Source organism: Eulemur rufifrons, chromosome 20 (assembly GCF_041146395.1).
Source record: "Eulemur rufifrons isolate Redbay chromosome 20, OSU_ERuf_1, whole genome shotgun sequence".
Lineage (NCBI taxonomy): Eukaryota > Metazoa > Chordata > Mammalia > Primates > Lemuridae > Eulemur > Eulemur rufifrons.
This window is the reverse complement of record NC_091002.1, coordinates 21,920,242-21,936,155: the sequence shown is the minus strand read 5'-3', so window position 1 is coordinate 21,936,155 and position 15,914 is coordinate 21,920,242. Positions and strand designations below refer to the sequence as shown.

The 15,914-nt window shown below is 42.0% G+C and overlaps 1 protein-coding gene across 5 annotated transcripts in view; it reads left to right on the top strand.

Annotated features, from left to right (window-relative positions):
* Positions 1-15,914, top strand: part of DLGAP4 (DLG associated protein 4) — an 81,635-nt gene that overhangs the window by 55,233 nt on the left and 10,488 nt on the right. The gene's annotated exons all lie outside the window — the stretch shown is intronic.

Here is a 15,914-nt window from a genome sequence, read left to right as displayed (position 1 = left end):
CTGCTTACTGAGTGCTTAGTGGGTGCCGGGCACCGGGGATCTCACTGGGCCTCAACAGGCTGAAAGGAAGCCATCTACTTTTCTACCTGAGTTTCTGTCTGTCCATGCCTATTTCCAAAAATTCCTGAGAAATTAGGTCAAAGAAGAGCTGGCAATGTACTGGGAGCCCAGATTCACAAGTGGTAAAGGGGAGTGGGTGGTTTGGAGGCGGCCCTGGGAAGCCCTGCCCCGACCTGGTTCAGCCAAAGCTCTGGCTCCCAGTTAGCTCCTCCTCCACAGAACATTCAGGAAGGACAGATCTTAAGAGTATCCAAATGGAATAGACCCTGCATCCCACTGACGCCTCATGGGGTGGGCCCTGAGGAAAGCTCCCTTTGATTCAGAGGGCGCTTCAGGATCATTGCTTCACTGTCCTCTAGGCCAGTTCCCAGCTTTGATGTCACACCCACTAGTGTGCAGGAGCTGTTGTGAGGGATGTGCCTAATAACTCTTTACAACGTCAGTATTCCAGACAGGGACAAGGATCACAGAGCACCGGAAGGCTTCTAACAGAAAACATCCAGCCACTGCCCTACCTGGGCCCTACTTTCAGCTCTGACTAGCTATATATTCTGTATTTGCCTTCCTATTTCTTTTTAAAATTTGATTGATTACCTTTTATTTCCTCTCTAAAAACAATCATCATTATGAGTTGATTTCCTGTCATCCTAGACAAGTGTTTAGCGCTGTCCTACGACCTCCACCTCCTGTGCTCCACACTCCGTATATTACGTCACAGCTTTTGGTTAAATAACAAGCAATGGTTCTGTTTACTGTGAGTATGTAAATATTATTTACTGCAGAGCCTAATGGTATATTATAAATTTTTCTTTTTTCTTTATGTTTGTCTTTCCTAACATGAATGGTTGCTTCATGCTTTGAATATACCCCATTTTCTGAATTTTTACACCTGCTCTACCAGATCTGCCAACCCTCATCAATATTATTTTCCAGATGTGCAAACACATCAGATAATCTCAGGATTTCCTATTTTTCCTGATCCCCTCTGTCCTCTGCCCCTGCCTAGTCAGGTTGCTCTCTGTCCAACTGCTGTCCTGAGACTTCCCCTTTCATCACCTGGGACTGCCCATGGCCAGTTTCCTGTGATGGACACCCTGCTTTTTGGACCACACGGTCTTCTGTTTTCTTGGTTTTAATCCCTCATTTTATTGGAGCACAGATTTAGAAATTTTTGGAAACTTTGCATGTCTTTGAAGTCACAGTTTGGCTAGGTATAAAGTTTAAAATAATAAGTATAAATTATTTAAACATAAATACGTATTTATGTGTATGTATGTAATTTTTACATAAATAATAGAAAGTTAAAATAATTTTCCTTCAGAATCTTAAAGGCCCTCCATTATGTTTAGCTTCTGTCACTTCTGCTGAAAAGCTTGTTGCTGTTCCAACCCTTAGTCCTTTATTTTTGTTGAAGGTTTTTCAGGATCTTCACTGCGTCTGTCTTGTGAAACTTCTTGGTGAGGTGCTGGGGAATGAATGGGTCTTTTTTTTTTTTTTCCACTTACTATGCCAGTAGTTAATAGGCCATTTCTATCTGGAGACTCCGGCCTTTTGTTTCTTATAAATAATCTTGTATTAATTTTTAAAAATAATTTCCTCACTTCTATTCTGTTTTCTTTCTCTGGAATTCCATCAGTCTGTTGTTGGACCTGCTAGGTTGATCCTTAGTCTCTCCCCTTTTCTTTTTCATGTCTATCTTTTTGTTGTACTTTCTGGAAGGTTGTTTTTTTTTTTTTTTTCCTGCTCCATAATAGCTTTATTGAGGTATAATTCACATACTATAAAATCCACCCTTTTAAAGTTTACATTTAGTAAATTAACAGTGGCATTTACTGTATTCAGTGTTGTGCATCACTACTATCTAATTTCATCACCCCAAAAAGATGCCCCATACTCATCAGCAGCCACCCTCCACCCTCCCCAGCCCTTGGCAACCGCTAATCTACTTTCTGCCTCTGTGGATTTGCTTATTCTGGACATTTCATATAAATGGAATCATATAATATGTGGCCTTTTGTTTCTGGCTTCTTTCACTTAGCATAATGTTTTTGCAGTTCATTCATCTTGTAGCATATGTCAGTATTTGGTTCCTTTTTTTTTTTTTTTTCTCTCTTTTTTTTTTTCAGAGATAGATTCTCACTCCCTAGCCCTGGGTAGAATGCAGTAGCGTCATCATAGCTCTCTGCAACCTCAAATCCCTGAGCTCAAGTGATCCTCCTGCCTCAGCCTCCCGAGTAGCTGGGACTACAGGCACACACCATTGCACTCAGCTAATTTTTCTATCTTTGGTAGAGATGCAGTCTCCCTTTTGCTCTGGCTGGTCTTGAACTCTTTTTTTTTTTTTTTTTTTTTTTTTTTTTTGAGACAGAGTCTCACTCTGTTGCCCAGGCTAGCGTGAGTGCCGTGGCGTCAGCCTAGCTCACAGCAACCTCAAACTCCTGAGCTCAAGCGATCCTCCTGTCTCAGCCTCCCGAGTAGCTGGGACTACAGGCACACACCATTGCACTCAGCTAATTTTTCTATCTTTGGTAGAGATGCAGTCTCCCTTTTGCTCTGGCTGGTCTTGAACTCTTGACCTCAAGCAATCCTCCTGCCTCAGCCTCCCAGGGTGCTAGGATTACAGGCATGAGACACCATGCCCAGCCTTTCATTCCTTTTTATTGCCGAATGATATTCCATGTCATAGATATATTACAGTTTATCCATTCTTCTGCTGATGCAAATTTGGGTTGTTTGTACTTTTTGGCTATTATGAATTATTCTGGTAGCTCAAACCTGTAATCCCAGTGACTCAGGAGGCTTAGGCAGGAGGATTGCTTGAGGTCAGGAGTTCAAGACCAACCTGGGCAACATAGCAACTCCCTGTCTCTTAAAAAAAGAAAAAGAAAAAGAAAAAGGCAAAAAAATTAGCCAGGCTTGGGGGAGGCTGAGGTGGGAGGATTGCTTGAACACAGGAGTTCAAGGCTATAGTAAGCTGTGATCACACCACTGCATTCCAGCCTAGACAGGAGAATGAGACCTTGTCTCTTTAAAAAAAAAAAATCCTGCTATGAACATTTGTGTACAAGTTTTTGTGTGGATGTATATTCGTTTCTTTTGGGTACATAGCTGGGAATGGAATTGCTGGGTCATATAGTAACCCTGTGATCAACGTTTTGAGAAACTACCAGACTGTTTTCCAAAGCAGCTGCACCATTTAACATTCTCACCAGCAGCATATGAGGGTTCTAATTTCTCAATATCCTTGCCAATGCTTGTAATCACTGGGCTTTTTGATTATAGCCATCCTAGTGGGTGTAAAGTGGTGTTTCATTGTGGTTTTGATTTGCATTTCCATAATGACTAGTTGTGTTGAGCATCTTTGCATGTGCTTGTTGCCTATTTATATATCTTTGTTGGAGAAACCTATTGAAATTGGGAGGTATTCTTGGCTTTATCTCCAAATTCTGTCCACCATTGTTTACTATGGTCATCTAAATGTTGCTTTTTCGTAACATTTTCTCCTTATTTTATGAGTGTGGTATTTTCTCCTATCTCTCTGAGACTTACATATATATGCATGTATGTTTGTTTTCAAGTGTCCCTGTGTTGTTTCCATTTCTTTAGGTTCCTTTTTTCTATTTGTCTTTCATATTGGAGGCTTTCCTGGAATGTCCAGTGATCTTTGGTTGTTTATTTATATTTAAAACTGAGGCCTTGACCAGGCATGGTGGTTTACACCTGTAGTCCTAGCTACTCAGGAGGCTGAGGACGGAGGATCACTTGAGCCCAGGAGTTCAAGTCCAGCCTGGGCCACATAGCGAGACCCCCATCTCTAAAAAAGTTTTTAAAATATACTTTTAAAAAGCAAAAGTCTTGGCAATATACTGGTATGTTGGTAATATATGGTAATAGCATCAAAGATGAAATTACTTAAGCATTAGGATAAACTCTTCAGTAGCAGCCTAAAAACTCATAATAGCAGGATAAAAGCTGTTATAAATACTGCTGCTATGAATATTTATGTACAAGATATTTTGTTTTCAATCTTTTTGAGTATATACCTAGGAGTGGAATTTCTGGGTCATATTTCTATGTCTAACTTTTTATTTTCCATTTTTTATTGTGGTAAAATTTACCTTTTAACTATTTTTTAAGTGTACAATTCAGTAGCATTAATTACATTCACAATGTTGTGCAACCCTCGCGACTATCTATTCCAAAGCTTTTTCATCACCCAGAACATAACCTCTGTACCCGTTAAGCAGTAACCCCCCATTACCTTCTCTGCCCAGCCCCTGGTAACCTATAATCTACTTTTTGTCTCTACAAATTTGCCTGGTCTAGATAGTTCATATAAATGAGATGGTATCGTATTTGTCCTTTTGTGTTTGGCATAATGTTTTCAAGGTTTGTCCACGTTGTAGCATATATCAGAACTTCATTAGTTTTTGTGGCTGAATAATATTACATTGTATATACAGTATCTACCACATTTTGTTTATTCATCTTTTGATAGGCCCTTGGGTTGTTTCCACCTTTTGGCTACTATGAATAATGCTACTATGAAGATTGGTTTAGAAGTATCTGTTTGAATCCCTGTTTTCAATTCTTTGGGGTGAATAGTAACTAAGAATGGAATAGCTGGGTCATATGGTAACTCTATGTTTAACTTTTTGAGGACCTGCCAAACTGTTTTCCAAGCAGCTACACCATTTTACGTTCCCACCAGCAATCCATGAGGGTTTTAATTTCTCCACATCCTTGCCAACACTTGTTTTCCATCTTTTAAAAAGATTGTAGCTATCCTAAGGATATGAAGTAGTATCTCATTGTCATTTTGGTAGGAAGCAAGTGTGCCTCCTGTAGGACTGGACTTCAGGTGGCCTGGTCTCTGGGAACTGTAGACCTTGGGCAGGTGGAGGTAGGGCCTGCATGGGTTATTTTACCACGTCTGGTGGGCCTCACTTCTCTGTGGAATTGTACCTAAGGGGCAGTGCTGGTTGACAGAAATGTCAGGGAAATTCTAGCCTGGTGCATGGCCTGTTGCAACATTTCCTCCTTTAGGTTCTGTTTTCCAGTTACCTCTTCCCAGACCTGATCAAAGGGTCATAGCCAAAGAAGACACTCCCCTCAAGGAGAAAATATTCCCCAACCACTGGCCTGCCCTTGTCAATTGGTAAATAAAAAGCAATTCCTGGGGCGTAAGGGGAGGGTAGGAGAAAAAAGAAGTCTATGATTTCATTTTATTGGGGTGGGGGAAAATATTGCTATCTTGTTTTCAAATGATAATAGAGAAATATGCATCTGCTTATGAGTTTGAGGAAAGGTAAGGTAACCATTATGAGAATGGAAAAGTATAGAACATCCAAATTAATAAGGGAAAAGATAGAATGCTCTTGAATTTGAGCAAACCAGTAAAAATAAGAAAGAAGAAGCCACTTGGATCAAAAGAGAAAACGAAAAGCAAAATTACAAACTACCTAGAAGGCAATGGAAAGAACACTTCATGTTATAAAACCTATGAGACCTTAACAACAGCCACACTTGAAAATGTGTAGCCTTCATTACCTCCTCTAGTAATGGATAAATATATATAAAAGAATTTAAAATTCACTCTAAGAAACTTAAAAAGCATAGTAAAATAAGCCAAAAGAAACAAGGAAGAGGCCCGGCATGGTGGCTCACGTGTGTAATCCTAGCACTCTGGGAGGCCAAGGCAGAAGGAGTACTTGAGGTCAAGAGTTCAAGACCAGCCTGAGCAAGAGTGAGACCCCATCTCTTGAAAAAATTAGCTGGGTGTGGCTGTGTGCACCTGGAGTCCCAGCTAGTCAGGAGGCTGAGGCAGGAGGATCCCTTTAGCCCGGGAGTTTGAGGTTGCTGCGAGCTATAATCACATCACTGTACTCTTCTCTGGGACAACAGAGCAAGAGTCTGTCTCAAAAAAGAAAAAAGAAGAAAAGAAACAAGGAAGAGAGAAATAAAAACTGTAACTCATGAAATAGAAAAATTAAAAATGGTTGAAGGGATAATGCTGATTCCTTTGAAAAGAATATTAAACTGTTTAGAGCCCGATTAAGGAAAAGAGAAGTAAAAATTAACAAGAGTAGGAATGGGAAATAAAGCATAACCACAGAATCAGAAGAGACTAAAAGGATTAGAGACTATTACATTCAACTTTAGGGTAGCATATTTGAAAACCTAGATGAAATAAATGGATGATTTTCTAGCAAAATATAAATTACCAAAATTGCAGGTACCGGGCTAAATGTTTATAAAACAACCCTGACTCAGGTAGAAGATCCCAAGAAAGTGCTACAGAGGAATTACATTTAGAGGTGACATGAAGCACTACTTTCAGGAAGACAAATTTCTACATGGGGAATCATTAAAATATTTAGAAACTAGCCACCAAGTTTAGTTTGAAATAAATGGATACTCTGCCCTAGCAAAATGTAACTTAACCTCAGTTTTTTCTGCAATGTGTAGTTTATATCTACAGAGAAAAGAAAATGACACTATCCTCTTGTGATGAATATAATTTTCAATAAAAAACTAGACAATTATTTGTAAAAATCTTTATTTTTTTCAGACAGAGTCTTGCTCTGTTGCTGGGGCTAGAGTGCCGTGGCGTCAGCCTAGCTCACAGCAACCTCAAACTTTCTGGGCTCAAGCGATCCTCCTGCCTCAGCCTCCCAAGTAGCTGGGACTATAGGCATGTGCCACCATGCCCAGCTAATTTTTCTATATTTGTAGAGACAGGGTCTTGCTCTTGCTTAGGCTGGTCTTGAACTCCTGACCTCAAATGATCCTCTTGCCTTGGGCTCCCAGAGTGCTAGGATTACAGGCATGAGTCACCGCACCTGCCTGCATATAATTTTTGACTTCCCAAAAACTTAACTACTTATAGCCTATTGTTGACTGGAAGCCTTACCAATAACATAAGCAGTCGATTAACACATATTTTATATTTATATGTATTATGTGCTACATATCCTTACAATAAAATAAGCTGAAGAAAATGTTATTAACAAAATCATAAGGAAAAGAAAATATATTTATTGTTCATTAAGTGAAAGTGGATCATCATAAAAGTCTCATCTGCACTGGGTCTGCTGAGGAGGAGGAAGAGGAGGGATTGGTCTTGCTGTCTCAAAAGGTGGCAGAAAATCAGCATATAAGTGGACCCATGCAATTCAAACCTATGTTGTTCAAGGGGTATGCAATATGAAAAATTACTGAGATATTTTACATTCCTTTTCATACTAGGTCTTTAAAATCCTAGGTCTTTAAAACATACAGCGCATATGTTACTCTTGTAGCACATCTCAGGCCACACTCAGGCGCTTACTAACCACACGTGGCTGGTAGCTGCTGTATGGAGCAGCGCAGATCAAGACAATAAGCCTGAGGTGCGGGGCGCAGATCGCTTAATGCCACAATGGTGATACAGTCGGTTTGATTCCCCTAAACGTTTCTGTACTAAGTTCTAATTCTTTCTGCAGTGAGAAGAAGCTTATCTGCTAAGGCAGACAGCATTGTTACCTTCCTGTCTACTAGGGGGAGAGGGGGCTTTTCAACATGCTGACATTTCTTGATAACCAGACCCCAACTCCTGCTGCTGAACACAAACTCTAGATGGAGCCCTTTTCATAGCTCCCCATCAGTAACTGTAACTTACAGATAGATCTAGTCACATAGCTTGTGTCCTTAGAGCCAAGATGAATATTCTGACTGCTCAGGGAAATCAGTGCCCCGCCAGGTGACTGCCTCTCTCGATTGGGTTTGCATTACCTTCTTGTCTAAATCTAAAGACCTTTAAACTTGACAGTGCTCTTTTGAGACTTTTTCCCCCCTTAGAGACAGAGTCTTGCTCTTGTCACCAGGCTGGAGTACAGTGGTACAAACATAGCTCACTGCAGCCTTGAACTCCTGGGCTCAAGGGATCCTCCCGCCTCAGCCTCCCAAGTAGCTGGGACTACAGGTGCTTGCTACCATACCTGGCTAATTTTTTCATGTTTTGTAAGACAGGGTCTTGCTATGTTGCCCAGGTTTGTCTTGAACTCAGGGTCTCATGTGACCCTCCCTCCTTGACTTCCCAAAGTGCTGGGGTTACAGGCATGAGCCACCATGCCCAGCTCTTTCCAGACACTGTCTTTTTTTTTTAATTGTGGTTAAATATATATAACATAAAATTTACCATTTTTACCAAGTATATAGTTCTGTGGCATTAAGCAAGTACTTTGCCATTGTTGTACAGCCATCACCCCATCCATCTCCTGAACATTTTTATCTTCCCCATCTGAAACTCTGTACCCATTAAACACTAACTCCCTTTTCCCCTCTTCCATCAACCCCAGCACCCACCATTCTACTTTCTGTCTTTATGAGTTTGACTACTCTAGGTACCTCATACAGGTAGAATCATACAGCATTTGTTCCATTGTGGCTGGCTTATTTCACTTAGCATAATGTCCTTAAGGTTCACTCATGTTATAGCATATGTTAGAATTTCCTTTTTTAAGGCTGAGTAGTATTCCACATTTTGTGTATGCATTCACCTGTCGATGGATGTATTCTTTACAGCTGTGGCTGTTGTAAATAATACTTCCTATCTCTTTGGACCACAACGTCATGTTGATGTTGCCACGCATTGCCATGCTCTCTGGTCAAATCATGTACATTCCACTCAAGGCCCTTTCTGACTTGTGGCCACAAGTTTTAAGGTCACTCTTATATCCGTGGTGAGCTTCACTGAGGAGGTGCCATTTGTAGCTGGACCGCAGAGGATATCTGCAGGCTGTGGGAGAGGAAGGGTGTTCCAGGTGGAGGGAGCAGCACGTGCAAAGGCACAGAAGCAGGAAGGGCATGGCACCTTCCCGGGAACCACACCTGAAAAGGGGTGGGGAGTGGTGATGGCGGGTCCCAAGAGTAACAGGCTGACTGTGAAGGCCTCAGGTAGGTCAAGGTACTGGGCCATTACCCCGTAGGCAGGGGAGAGCTGTTGGAGGATCTGGAGCAACAGGGAGATGGTTAGGTTTCTTTTTAGATAGATCACCCAGATTGCAGTGTAGAAAATGCACTGGAGGCTGGGGGTCGGGGAAGGATTGGATGGACAAGAGAAATGTCTGTGAACATTCTGAATGGACTGGATTTGGTGTCTGACCGGATAAAGGGTTATGGGGCCAGGAGTCAGGTGGATAGCTCCAGCTTTCCTGGTTTGGGCGGTTGTTAGATGGAGAGGCCATTATTTTGAAAGAGGGAGGCAGGAGGCAGGGAGTGCTTGGTTGGATAAGGAGGGACTCATGGAGAAATGAGATTACAGAAGTCGGTTTATGCGGATGTCTTCCTTGCCATCGAGGAAGGTAGGGATGAAATGAAGGCTTAGACATAGTCAGTGGAAACTGCTGCGGCCGGGGACAGGTCGGGGCTGGTCCAGCATGAGCGGAGAATCAGAGCCTTTGAACACTGAAGGGCTCAGGAGCAGACTCGGCTTCGCTGTCTTGCTTATTACTCCCTGCTCCCCAGTGAGTCAGAGCTGTGAAGAGCGCGTCCTGAAGACCAGGGGACAGGTGCACAGAGGTGAAGAGCTCCGCCATGCAACAGCTGCGTGACTGTGGGCACTTGCTCTGCCTCTCCTCATCCATTCGGTGGCGGTCAGATGAGATCCTCTGTGCGGAATGCCTGGCCCTGGATGGTGGGTGGTGACTGGCGACAGCTGTGCCTGCCCTGGCTACCGCCATCCTAACTCCTGGATAGACACAGCCCAAGCGAGGGGCTGATGGTTAAAAAAAAGGGTCAAACCTGTGGCCTCAGTGCTGGGGGAGCAGAGGTGAGGACAGGGAGACGTGGAGCCGGCAGCCTGAGGGAGGGGCTGCCGTCCCACTCCCCCAGTGTGGTGAGGGAGGAAGCTGTGAGCCTCTGGGTGAGTCACTTTACACCCCCAGGCCTCTATTTCCTCACCTGTTTAATCAAGGAGATCAGCACCAGCCCCAACGGGCTGTATTACACAAGAAAAGGAGCACAAGGCCCTTGACAAGGGCCCAAGAGATGGCAGTGTTCACTACAATCACCATCATTAATGTAGTTATTGACACTATTAGAAATAGGCGTGTGGCCGCCTCCACTTTGACCAAAGGGCAGCTTTGAGGAGCAGTTTCCCCTGTAGTATCTCCCTTAAAGAACGGGCTTATGTGTAGAGGCACGTACAAGGATTTCTTTGTGCATTATTTGTAATAATAAGGCAGGCTGCTCACGACCCAGCATTAAGTGTTCCAGTTATCTTTGCTATATAACAAGTCACCCCAAACCTAATGGCATAGGACGACCATTTTCTTCTGGTCATGGATTCTCTATGCCAGCATCAGAAATAGCATGGCAGATACACTCGTCTCTCCTCTAAAGTCTGAGGTCTCAGCTGGAAAGAATCAAGGCCTGGCAGTGATAGGATGTCTGAGGGATGAGATGACCTGAAGGTAGCTCACTCGTGTGCCCAGCACCTGGATGAGGATGACGCAAAGGGAGAGCCCTGTGCATGTCCTCTCCAGGTGACCTCTCCTGCTGCCCCACAGCCTCCTTACACGGTGGCTCCAAGCTCCAGGGAAGAGTGCTTCAGCTACCCTGAGGCTGCACCCCCTTTTAAGACCTAGCCTTGGAAGTCACCTGGTAACTCTTTTGCTGAATTTGATTGGTTACAAGCAAGTCAAAAATTTAAGGAGGGGCTTCAGGTTGAACGAGGGGAGTGTCAATGTTCTAGAAGAGGATGAGGGACAGGAGATATTGGTGGGGCTTTCAGAAAATAGAGTCTGCCACAGCAGAGAACGAGTTACATACACTATTATGCTGCAGTTAAAAAGAACAATTTTATTACTGAACGTTATGTCATGGGGTTCTGTCTACTTTGACACATACAGATCTAGTTCATTTCTGTTAAATTCTGTGAGTTGTTCAATCATATGCATATGCTATGTTTTCTTTGACCATTTTCCTAGTGATGTTCAGGTGTGTTGAGTGTTTTGTCAGCATCCTGGTGCATGTCTCTCTGCCATGACACGTGAGAGAGTTTCTTTAGGGTACTTACCGTGGACAAAATCACTGGATGAGAGGAAGCATGTTCATCAGTTCTGCCTGATTGCTCGCCAAAGAGGTTATACCAAATTATCCTTACACCAACAGTGTTTGAAAATTTCCGTTTCCCTAGTATCCTCACTGACACTTGATCTTGTCATACTTTAAATTGATTATTTGATAAGTAGATGAAAGACTATATCCAGTTGATTTATTTTGCATTTACTTGGTTACTAGAGAAGCTGTGCATATTTTCATTTTATTGGCCCTTTGGACTTTACTCCTGTGAATTACTCGTGTACACCATTCATTTTTCCATTGGATTGTATTTTTAAAATTGATTTGTAGTCCTGTAAAATATGGGTACTTACACTCTACCTATTGTATATATGACCAATATTTTCTCCCATACTATTGCTTATCTTTTAAAATTAATGATTTATCACTATAATTTTTAATTCTAGTAGGTTCGTTATCTATTCATCTTTCGTTTTACACCTTTCATTCTTAAGAACACCTTCTGTGTTCCATCAGCACAGATATTTTTTCATGGTTTCAAAGTTTTGGTTTTTTGTTTTTTCATATTTAGCTGTTTAATCCATCATCGGTTTATATTTGCACATTCTAGGATCTCATTTTCTTTTTTTCACAGTGTCACAGTGCTAGTTATTGAAGTCTCTTACTTTCCTCACTGATTAGCGATGCCAGCCAGTCATAATCCGTCACATGCCCACATGTGCAGGGGTGTGTTTCTGGGCTCCGTTCTCCTCTCTCTGGTACTTTCCATGTTAGTGTAACTTAATCACCACAGCTTTCTAGTGCACCTCGGTATCTGATAGGGCCAGTGCCTCTTCTTTCTCCTTTTTGTGCAAAAAGAAAAACTCTTACAATCTTCATTCTTCCAATACAAATTATAGAATTAGTATATCAAGTTCATCAGATATTTTTTGTTGGAATGTTAACTGGAAGTACTAGAGTGACTTACAGATTGATTTGGGCATTTTCTCAGCTATGAATCAATTTTATATCTCCATTTATTCAAGAATTGTTTTATATACTTCAAGTTGAATTTCTCAGTGAAGGTCTTGCATATTTTTATTAGGTTTATTCCTTGGTACTTTGTAGTTTTGTTTTGTGAAGTGGATCATTTTTTAAATATTTGCATATTTTCATTAGTTACTGCTAGTAGATAGAAATGATGTTTGATCCTTGTACGTTAATCTTGTGTCCATCAACCTTGTATAACTGTTGGTTCTCTTGCATTTGCGTCTCAAACGATCATATTACTTGCCAAGAATGGCAATTTCATGTCTCTGTGATCTTACTGATATCTTGTCTAACTGCATAGCAAGGAGCTTCAGGACACCGTGGAACAATAGGTCCACATCCCTCCCTTGGTCCTGACCATGAGTGAATATTTACTGAGCACCTACCATATGCCAGCTTCTATTGTAGCTTCTGGGGACACAGTAGTGAACAAAGTCAAGTCCCTACCCTCCTGGAGCTCACACTCTCATGAGAAGAGACACAGAATAACTAAATACAGTAATCAATAACCAATGGCAGTAAGAGCAGGATAGTGTGTGCTGCGTGGCGGGGCACGTGTTGCTGTCATAGGTAGGGTGGTCGGGGAAGGCCTCCCTCTTAAGGTGACGTTGGAGTGGAAACCTGAAGGGAAGGAAGTCTACAGAGATCTGGGAAGAGCCTTCCAGGCAGAGGGAACAGCAGGGCAGAGAACTGTGGTGGGCAAGTGCCTGACATGTTCAGGGCCTGGGGAAAGCAGCCAGTGGGCTGCAGCTGTGAGCCCAGAGGGGAGAGATGGGAGATGAAGTCAGAATGGGGGCTCCCCAGATCACAGGGGGCTTCAGAGGCCATTATTAAAGGCTTGGTTTTACTCCAAGAAGAGAACTCACTGGAGAGTTTTGAGTGCTGTAATTTGATATTCTTTTTTAAAGGATTCACCTGGCTTCTCTGTTCAGATGTGACTGGGTGGAGAGTGGTATACAAATGGAAGTTGGGAAATGAGTTAGGAGGATGTAACAGTAATCTGGTTGAGAGAATAGAGATGACAGTGGAGACTTCAAGGGAGGGATCAGATTCTGGATTTATTTTGAAGGTAGAGCAGGATTTCCTGACAGATGGGACATGCGGCAGGAGTGAAAGGAGTAAAAAATGGTTTGGACTCTAAGTAAAAGGAAAAGATGGCCTTGCCACTGAAGTGGGGAAGCCTACAGGAAATGTAGATACGGGGGAGTCTGGAGTTCAGTTTTGAGCATTTTTAGTTGGATATGCTTTGTTAGACATCAGAGAAATCAAGCAGGCAGATGGATTATGATGGATAAGTCCACTTTGAAGATAATATTTGGGAGTCATCAGAGTAAAGATAAAGGTGAAAAATGAGATGAGAGCCGGGCGTAGTAACTCACGCCTATAGTCCCAGCTACTCGGAAGGCTGAGGCGGGAGGATCATTTGAGCCTAGGAGTTCAAGACAGCAGTGAGCTATTATCACACCATTGCACTCTAGCCTGGGTGACAGAGCAAGACCTTGTCCCCCCCCCCCCCCAAAAAAAAAGAGAGACAAGAATGTTTAAGGGGTAGAGAAGACCAGCAATCGAGGACTGAGCCCCGAGACACCAGTAGTTAACATTGGGAAGGAATTAACAGCAGGATCAAGGGAAAGGCGATTGGAAGCCAACTAAAAGTTTTCAGGAAGAGAGAATCCACTGTGTGGAAGACAGCCAGTGGGCACACCAAGCCAGATATGGAAATGCAGAGGTCGTTAGAGACCTTGAGGAGCCATTTTGGCGGAATGGTGACGGTAGGGCAGGGGTGGGGCGTCCTGATGGAAGGAAACAGAGGGGAGTAATTGGAGACTGCAAGTATAGACCACTTCAGGGATGAACTTTGGAAATGGAGAGATACAGAGCCAAAGGAGAAGGTTTTCTGTTTTGGGGTTTTTTTTTTAATGGAGCAATAGAAGCATGTTTATATGTTGTTGGGAATGACCTTGTTCGAGAAGAAGCATTCATTATGCAGGAGAGAAAAGCAGCAACTGTTGGGCTTGTTCCTAGGTGGGTGAGGGGTGGAATTAGTGCCCGAGTGGAGAACGGATAGTTCCTCCTCAATGACAGGAGGCAGGCCAAGTCTGAGGAGAGGTGTGGCAGGTGGCTGCAGAGATCACCTCAGGGTGAGGAGGTGTGGAGGACGGGAGGGTTTGCAGAGAGCAGATCTGAAATAGTCATCCCACTCATCAGCTCCAAGGCCCGTTGAGATTAGGTGTGGAAGCAGGACTGGAATGGGGGAGGGGTGTGTTCATCCAGAAGATGAGTTTGTTGTTGTGTTTTCAGTATAATTGTGTTGCTATTTAGGGAGTATGTCTATCACTCCACTTTCTATAAAATAATGAGTTTGTCCATTTCTCCTTAGAATTCTGTCAAATTTTGCTTTATATATTTTGAAGATATATTAGATGCATGAAGTTTAGAATTTTACTATTCCTGGTGAATGTTTAGTGAGCCACTCTATTTTTCAGAATGTATATTTGTGTTTGCCTGAGAGTCTTATGTATTATGATTACTGTGTAGCAGCTTTCCTTTGGTTGGTGTTTGTCTGGTATGTCTGTTTCCTTTTTACTTTTAACCTTTCACTCTCCTTATTAATCATGCCTCTTACAATCAGCATATATACCTGGGTTTTGTGTTTTATCCAGTCTCTTATTTCAGAATTAGACAATGTAGTCCATTTACATTGTGATTTCTGTATGTTTGGGTTTATTACTAACATGTTGAGGCATTTTTGTACTTTTTAGAAGTCCCTTGTCTTCCTCTCTCTTCTTGCCTTCTTTTGGGATTAACACACTCATATCTCTATTTCCACCCTTTCTAGTTTTGAGGCTATATTAATTGGAATTAGGTTTGTTGATGAATAACATTAAAAGATAAGAAAAAGTGGCTTGAACAAGATGTTTATTTTGCCCAAGTTCAAGAATGTCTGAGATGGTGATGCTTGGAGCACCAGGCTTTGTTTTCTTGAGGTTTGATGACATAATTGGCTTCCATTCCCAAGATCTCTGCTCATCTTTCAAAGTGCTGCTGGATTCCACAGTGCGGTCCAAACAGCAAAAGTGCGGTATGTAAGAGGTTGTTCTTACCCCAATCTACAGATATGAAATAGTGGTTATATTAATAATTTATATTTCACTGGCTAATGAAATTGAGCATCTTTTCATATATTAGCCATTTATGTTTCCTCATATGTGAAATCCCTGTTCATGTCTTTTGCTTATTTTTCTATTAGGTTCCCTTTTTCTTAATTGACCCATAGGTGATCTTTATATACCTGGATTCTGGAACTTTTGTTAGAAGTTCCAGACAAAATGTATTATAGATCTCTTCTCCCAGTTTGTGAATTGTCTTTATACTTTCTTTATGGTATCTTTTATGTTTTTTCTTTTTCTTTTTTTTTAGTAGAGACAGGGTCTCACTGTTGCTCAGGCTGGTCTCAAACTCCTGACCTCAAGAGATCCTCCTGCCTCCGCCTCCCAGAGTGATAGGATTACAGGCGTGAGCCACTGCACCCGGCCATATGGTTTTTCTTTTGGCTCACACCTTATTAAGCATCAGAATATGGTATCTTAAATCAGCAAATGTTCTTCATTTTAGTATAAATTTATCAGTCTTGTCCTTTATGGTTTGCATTTAAAAGTATCTGTGCTTCTCCGAAAGTCGAAAAGATATTTTATTGTTTTCTTGTAACAGTTTTCAAGTTTTGCCTTTTACATTTAAGTCCTTGATCTCCTGGAATTGAT